The following is an 8,053-nucleotide window of genomic DNA, read 5'->3' on the forward strand; positions in this document are numbered from 1 at the left end:
CAGGATGGCTAGTTGGCCCCCAGGAACCCTCACGAGGCAAGGGGACATTATCCCCCAACGAGAGCGCATCAGGACGTGCGTTTTCAGAGTGGTGGAAAAGAGGGCGTGACCTGTGACCACCTCTCACCAATCCTACTGTCTGGGGCTTACTGGAGGCAACAGGTATGGTAGTTGCCCCCTAAGAACCCCCAGCAGCGAAGGGGACTTTATCCCCCAACCAAGAGTGCGCCAGGAGGCGCGTTTGCAGAGTGGTAGAGAAAGGGGGCATGGCCTGATATCATAACTCAGCAATCCTGCTGTGTGGGACTTACTGTAGGTAATAGGAGGGATAGTAAGCCCCCAAGGACATCCTTGTGGGGCAAATGCCACCTGTTACCTCCAGTAAGTCCCACACAGTGGGATTGCTGAGAGGGTTTCGGAGGCCATGCCCCCTTTTCTCCTATACTCTGCAAATGCACCACCTGGCACACTACTTGTTGGGGAATGAAGTCCACTTTACTCCTGAGGGCCTTGGGGGCCAAGAAGCACTCCTGGTACCTCCTGTAAGTCCTACACAGCAGAATTCCTGAGAGCTGGTCGGAGGCCCGTCCCCTTTCTCCACCCCTCTGCAAATATCACTACTACTTTAAAAGCCATAGAAATTCACTGAAAAATACATAAGGTACAGGGAAGTTATAGTTAGGAATTGTCATTTAAAAAACCTTAGAAATTCACTGAAAAAAATCAAAGGTTACAGGGAGGGTATAGTTAGGCTGACATTTCAGTCCTACAAAACCAGAGACATTCTGCAGTTATATTTAGCTGAGCTAACTATAACTTGCACCCCTGCAATGCACTGCTTATGACCTCACATATTATAGCACTGATGACATGGTTAGTGACATCACTCATGATATCACTGATGACATCTCAAATGACATCACCGATGACATCGTCCAGTGACTCCGAGTGTTTTTAAAATGTTTATGAGTGTTAAATATATATACCAAGGTGTATTGGTGAATAAGTGGGTGTATAAGTGCCTGTATGGATAATTCACTGGGTGTATGACCGACTGTGTAAGTGAGTGATTAGGTGTCTCAGTGAATGTATGGGTGAGTGACTAAGGTGTCCGAATGTCTGTATTAGTTTTCCAGTTGGTGTCTAAGTGGCTGTACAGGTTGGTGAGTGGGTGACTGGATGTCTGGGTACCTGTATGAGTGTCTGTGTACGTGGCTGAGGGGGGTGTGCCAGCTTGCATGGATGAGTAAGTCGGTGAGTCAGTGGCTGTATGGGTTAGTGAGTGCATCTGTGAGGGGCTGTATGGGTGACCGAGTGTGTGAATGGCTATGTCGGTGAGTGAAAGGATTTGTCAGTGGTATAAGGATGAGTACCTGCATATGTGAAAGGCAGTATAGGTGAGTGTTGGGAGCATATCAGTGACTGTATGTGTGAATGAGTGAATGCGAGAGTGGTCGTATGGGTGAGTGTGTGCTTGTGTCAGTGACTATAGGCGAGTGAGTATGCTTTATTATCTGTATGAATAAGTGAGTGGGTGTGTGTATGACTGTATAGGTGAGTAAGTGTATGTGTAATTGATTCTATGGGCGAGTGAAAAGGTGTGAGTACCTCTATGGGTTACTGACTGTGTGAGTGGCTGTATGGGTGTAGGAGTAGATATACTGGTGGTTGTTTTGGTCAGTGAGTTGGTTATGAGTGGCTGTATAGGTGAGTGTGTGCTTGTGTCAGTGACTGTATAGGTGAATATGTGTTAGTATCTGTATGACTAAGGGAGTGGTTGTGTGTATAACTGTATAGGTAAGTAGCTGCATGCTTGACTTTATGGGTGAGTGAGTAGGTGTGTGAGTAGCTCTATGTGTGACTGATAGTGTGTGAGTGGCTGTATAGGTGTATGAGTCGATATATCAGTGGCTGTATTAGTGAGTGAGTTGGTGTATTTGTGGCTATATGGGTGACTGAGTGGATGTGTATGTAGTCCTATGAATCAGTGAGTGGGTGTATGAGTATGGGTGTGTTAATGGTTTTGAGAATGCTAGTGTGTAAGTTGGATTGGGTGTATGAAAGGTTATATGGGGCGTGAGTGGGTGAGTTAGATTCTGCGGATGATGTCATTTGAAATGTCATGAGTGATGTCACTCATCGTGTCATGAGTGATGTAATATGTGAGGTTAAAAGTAGTGCATTGCAGGGCGTAGGTTATAGTTAGCTCAGCTTCATAGGCCTTCCTTAGGGGAGACTTGCATATGTTGTTAAGGTAAGTGAGGACTTTTCCATTGGTTTAACTGGCACAATCGGACTAGCAGATTAAACTGCTCTTCCAGTCAGGAGTGGCAGGCTGGGAACCATTTTGCACTTTGTCGCACAAAGGTTGGCACAACCAGTACTGCAGCTCTGGGGGAACACTGTCTTACATGCCCTAGGTACCCTTGGTACCATATCCTAGGGACTTCCAAGTAAGCCAGCTTATGCCAATTGGGGGTAGCTAATGTAACATACATTTTGTAAGGGGTTAGAACACCGGCACGGTTAGCAGGCTTCAATGCACTCTCAGAGTTTAAAAAAAGCAGATACTAGTCTGAATGGTGGCAGACAGCAGGACAGGGGAGCCTGCAAAAAGCCTGTTTCCTCACAGAGATAGCTCAAGTTCTAACTGCTGTGAATAGCATCCATTTACACAAGGGCTGCGTAGGGGTAGCAACCTGAAAAGAGCCCTTGAAAGAGAACCAGTTGAATTTTAAACAGACAATGCAACCAATTTAGAAACGTATGTGCACAAAAGTCGGAGGGAAGAGAAGAGGTAAGGCAGGGATGCGTTGCTAGGCTATGTTACTTTACCCAATGTCTTGTTTACCTTCCCTCATGCACCACTCTGACCCATTTCACTGCACTGTTCTCCCAGAAGTTACTGGCAGAAGCGCATCTGCCACCAGAATGTCAAACCTGCATCCCTTATCTTAGTTTTCCTCTCGAGGGAGAGGACAGTCCCAACATCTGCACTAAAGCGCAGGGGCTGGTCCAATCCGTAAAGGTTAAGACTCACAAAATGCATTGTTATAAGAAGAAAGCACTGCCTCAATGTTCTCGGTGTATAGTTGATTCCATGTGTATGTGTTTAAAAGAAACATTGGTGGATGTTATTGTACTGCACACAGCAATAGCTCTATATAAACTTTGTTGGTGCAACAAAAGGAGTCACAAACCAAATATATTATTGAATCTCTTATCTGGACCAACACAAAATGCAAACTCCCACTCCACCAGGGTGAAGTTGTGCAGCCCCATACCCTTCTTACGCTAAATAAGCATGTATTACACACACACAAGCACATCTAGCACCACACTGGATCTACAAAAAATAGAAACCACATCATATCAAAAGTATCCACAGCAGCAGCACAACTGCAAAGTGCTTGTCGAATTACAAAATACAGCAAACTCCAAGTACAACATTCCCTTCCTCCCTGTTTTCAAACAGGTCTCTTGCATTATTGTGAAAAACAACCTCCCATTATTAAACTCGACTCCGAACTAGCTGCACATCCAAGCATAACCAATAGCAAGGGAAACAATGCAGGTCACATAGGATGCCAAATGGCTGACGATATCTGAATTCAACACTGCAGAGCTCAGCCTCTACACCACCACCACGAAACTGAGAATTGTTGGACCAGGTCAATTTTGCAGGGTTATCTCAAACATTTTGTCTTCCTCATGTATTGTTTCTGACCTGTTTTGTTGGTTTGATGACTCTGGGCACTTTACCCCTGCGGATCAGTGCTAAAGTGCAAGTACTCTCTCCTGTAAACTTGGTAAGATGGCCTACACCTGTTTGGCATATTTAATTTCCCTATATACCGAGGGCCTGTAAATTAAATACTACTAGTGGGCCTACAGCGCTCCTTGCCCCAACTGCAGAAGTAGCTTTTCAGACCTGTCTCAAGCCTCTGCAACTGCAGGGCCTACGTGCGCAGTTTTCTGCCACAGTGGCTTGGCATTTAAAGTGTTTGCCAAGTCTGAACCTCCCCTTTTACTACATATAGGTCACTCCTAAGGTAGGCTTTAGGCAGTGTTGTGGGCAGGGTGCTGTGTAGATAAAAGGTAGGACATGTGTCATTGTTGTTTGGCAGGTCCTGATAGTGACAAACAGCCTATTTGGTTTCTCACTGCTGTGAGGCTGCTCCTCTCATATGCTTGTATTGGGAATTCCTGGATATATGTTTCAGTGGTAACTTCGAATCTGGGAGGAGTAGTGTTGCATGTTTGGAACAGTGGTGAAAAATCCTGCTTATTGGTGAAAGCAGATTTTCTTTTAGAAGTGGGCATATCTGTGTGCTTATGACTCTTTGTGCTTCGCAGCCTGACACCAATCAACATCTGGATTAAACACACAGGGACCTGGTTTGTGCATTTGGTCTAGACAGTTACAGAGGGAGCTGAGGTGTGCCCCGCATATCCTGATGAGTCTTCCTGGGCTAGATTGGTGGGAAGGGGTTGTCACCTGCACCTGAAAAGGGCTTTGCCTGACTTTCACAAGTCTGTCACTGCCCCCTTGTACAGTGTCTGGAGCCATGGCTGGGGATTGAATGGGGGTGTTGTGCACTTCTAAAGTTGTTTGAAGTTACTTCCAGAACAAAGACATTTGGAGTATAAGTACAGGAGCTGTGACCCCATGTTTTTAGAGGTATACAGCATGAATATCGACGTGAAAATATCGACTAGCAGAAATATCGAGGTAAGAATATAGACTTTGTTAAATATCGACAAAATAATTATCGATGTTGTAAATATCGATTTTTTAGAATAGCAGAAATATCGACATTTAAAAATATCGTTGTATAGAATATAGATGAGAGAAATATCGATGTATATAATATCGATATAATACTTTGTTGTGTTATATTTGTTCATTAAAATGCAATTATTATGTTAATTTTATTGTAATTTAATGTTTTATGTTATTATTAATTGAATAAATGTAATATATTTAATAAAATTTTAGTAATTTTTTTAGGAGCGGGTTATTGGTTTTATAGGGGATAAGGGTGGGTAGTAATTTAAAAATGTTGTGTTAAAATTTGTGTTTATTTAAAAAATGTAAGGAAAAAATTAATTAATTTCGAAATTTGAAAATGAAAAGTGAAATTAATTTTGACATTTAAAAAAATTATTTTAAATTAAGTATGTGAAAGATTTAGTAGCGGGTTGTTGGTTATATAGGGGATAAAGGTGGGTAGTAATTTAAAAATAGTTTTTATATTTATTACAACTTAAAAAAAATCGAAATTTGAAATTTGAAATTTTAAATTTGGAATTAAGAATTTTAAAAATTGATAATAATTTAAGTGTGTGATAGTTTTATTAGTGGGTTGTAGGCTATATAGGTGCTAAGGTTGGGTACTAAATAAAAATACTGTGTGTAAATATTTATTAAAATTTTATATTGTCACAAAAACAAATAAAAATTCAAAAATTTGATTTTAAAATTCGAAATAAATTTTAATTTCAATTTCAATTTAAAATTAAGTGTGTGAATGTTTTATTAGTGGGTAATTTAGATTATAATGGATAAAGGTGGGTAGTAATAGTACAGTTGTGTGTAAATTTATTATTTTATAAAAAAATGTATGGAAAATAAATCACAATGTTTTCGAAATGAAAAATTTGAAAAAAAATGTTTTAATATTATTTTAAATTTGATATTTAAAAAAACATGAAAAATTTGTAGGAGTTGTTCGTTGAGTTTATAGGGGGAAGGGTGAGTAAGATTAATATATAATTGTGATTTACTGTCCAGAACGTTCCCACAGTTATGTTGGATTGGAGTTGGAATAGTAAATTATTATGGATTACTGTCCAGCACTTTCCCTGAGTTATGTTGTATTAGGAGTTAGAATAGTAAATTATTATGGTTTACTGTCCAGCAATTTCCCTGAGTTGTGTTGGATATGGAGTTAGAATAGTTAATTATTATGATTTACTGTCCAGCAATTTCCCAGAGTTATGTTAGATTTGTAGTTAGAATAGTCATTTTTTATGGTTTACTGTCCAGCATTTTCCCTGAGTTATGTAGAATTGGAGTTAGAATAGTAAATTATTATGGTTTACTGTCCATCACTTTCCCTGAGTTATGTTGGATTTGGAGTTAGAATAGTAAATTATTATGGTTTACTGTCCAGCACTTTCCCTGTGTTATGTTGGATTTGGAGTTAGAATAGTAAATTATTATGGTTTACTGTCCAGCACTTTCCCTGATTTATGATGGATTGGAGTTAGAATAGATTATTATTATGGTTTACTGTCCAGCACTTTCCCTGAGTTATGTTTGATTTGGAGTTAGAATACTAAATTATTATGGTTTACTGTCCAGCACTTTCCCTGAGTTATGTTGGATTTGGAGTTAGAATAGTAAATTATTATGGTTTACTGTCCAGCACTTTACCTGACTTATGTTGGATTGGAGTTAGAATAGTAAATTATTATGGTTTAATGTCCAGCACTTTCCCTGACTTATGTTGAATTGGAGTTAGAATAGTAAATTAATTATTATGGTTTACTGTCCAGCACTTTCACTGAGTTTTGTAGGGTTTGGAGTTAGAATAGTAAATTATTATGGTTTACTGTCCAGCACTTTCCCTGACTTATGTTGGATTGGAGTTAGAATAGTAAATTATGATGTTTTACTGTCCAGCACATTTGATGAGTTATGTTGGATTGGAGTTGGAATAGTAAATTATTATGGTTTACTTACCAGCACTTTCCCTGAGTTATGTTGGATTTGGAGTTAGAATAGTAAATTATTATGGTTTACTGTCCAGCACTTTCCCTGAGTTATTTTGGATTGGAATTAGAATAGTAAATTATTTTGGTTTACTGCCCAGCACTTTCCCTGACTTATGTTGAATTGGAGTTAGAATAGTAAATTATTATGGTTTACTGTCCAGCACTTTTCCGGATTTATGTTGGATTTGAAGTTAGAATAGTAAATTATGATGGTTTACTGTCCAGCACATTTGATGAGTTATGTTGGATTGGAGTTGAAATAGTAAATTATTATGGTTTACTGTACAGCACTTTCCCTGAGTTATTTTGGATTGGAGTTAGAATAGTAAATTATTTTGGATTACTGTCCAGCACTTTCCCTGAGATATGTTGGATTTGGAGTTAGAATAGTAAATTATGATGGTTTACTGTCCAGCACATTTGATGAGTTATGTTGGATTGGAGTTGAAATAGTAAATTATTATGGTTTACTGTACAGCACTTTCCCTGAGTTATTTTGGATTGGAGTTAGAATAGTAAATTATTTTGGATTACTGTCCAGCACTTTCCCTGAGATATGTTGGATTTGGAGTTAGAATAGTAAATTATTATGGTTTACTGTCCAGCACTTTCCCTGAGTTATGTTGGATTTGGAGTTAGAATAGTAAATTATTATGGTTTACTGTCCAGCACTTTCCCTGAGTTATGTAGGATTTGGAGTTAGAATAGTAAATTATTATGTTTTACTGTCCAGCACTTTCCCTGAGTTATTTTGGATTGGAGTTAGAATAGTAAATTATTATGGTTTACTGTCAAGCATTTTCCCTGAGTTATGTTGGATTTGGAGTTAGAATAATACATTGTTAATGTTTTTTTTTTTAAATTATGAAATTTACAAAAATTCTTTGTTAATAATATTTGTAATTATTATTACAGATATATCTTTAATAACATTTTTATTTAAAACAATTATACATTTTTATAACATGTTAACATTTATATCACAAGTTTAAAAAAATGTAAATTACAATAGTAATATAGTCTTCTGAAAAAAACAGTTTTTATTGTTACATTAGTTTGTAGATGGAAACATTTAAACATTTTTATAAAGAACATTTTTAACATTTTTTCAAATTTAACATTGCATTTACATTGTAATTTTTTATTAATTAGCATATTAAATTTTAATATTTTAAAAGTAAATTTAATATGTTAATTAATTTACATATAATTGGCATTTCCAAAGGTATATACATAAAATTGTTCACATTTTGATATTATAAAAAAAACTTAA

This window comes from Lissotriton vulgaris, chromosome 10 (assembly GCF_964263255.1).
Source record: "Lissotriton vulgaris chromosome 10, aLisVul1.2, whole genome shotgun sequence".
Classification (NCBI taxonomy): Eukaryota; Metazoa; Chordata; class Amphibia; order Caudata; family Salamandridae; genus Lissotriton; species Lissotriton vulgaris.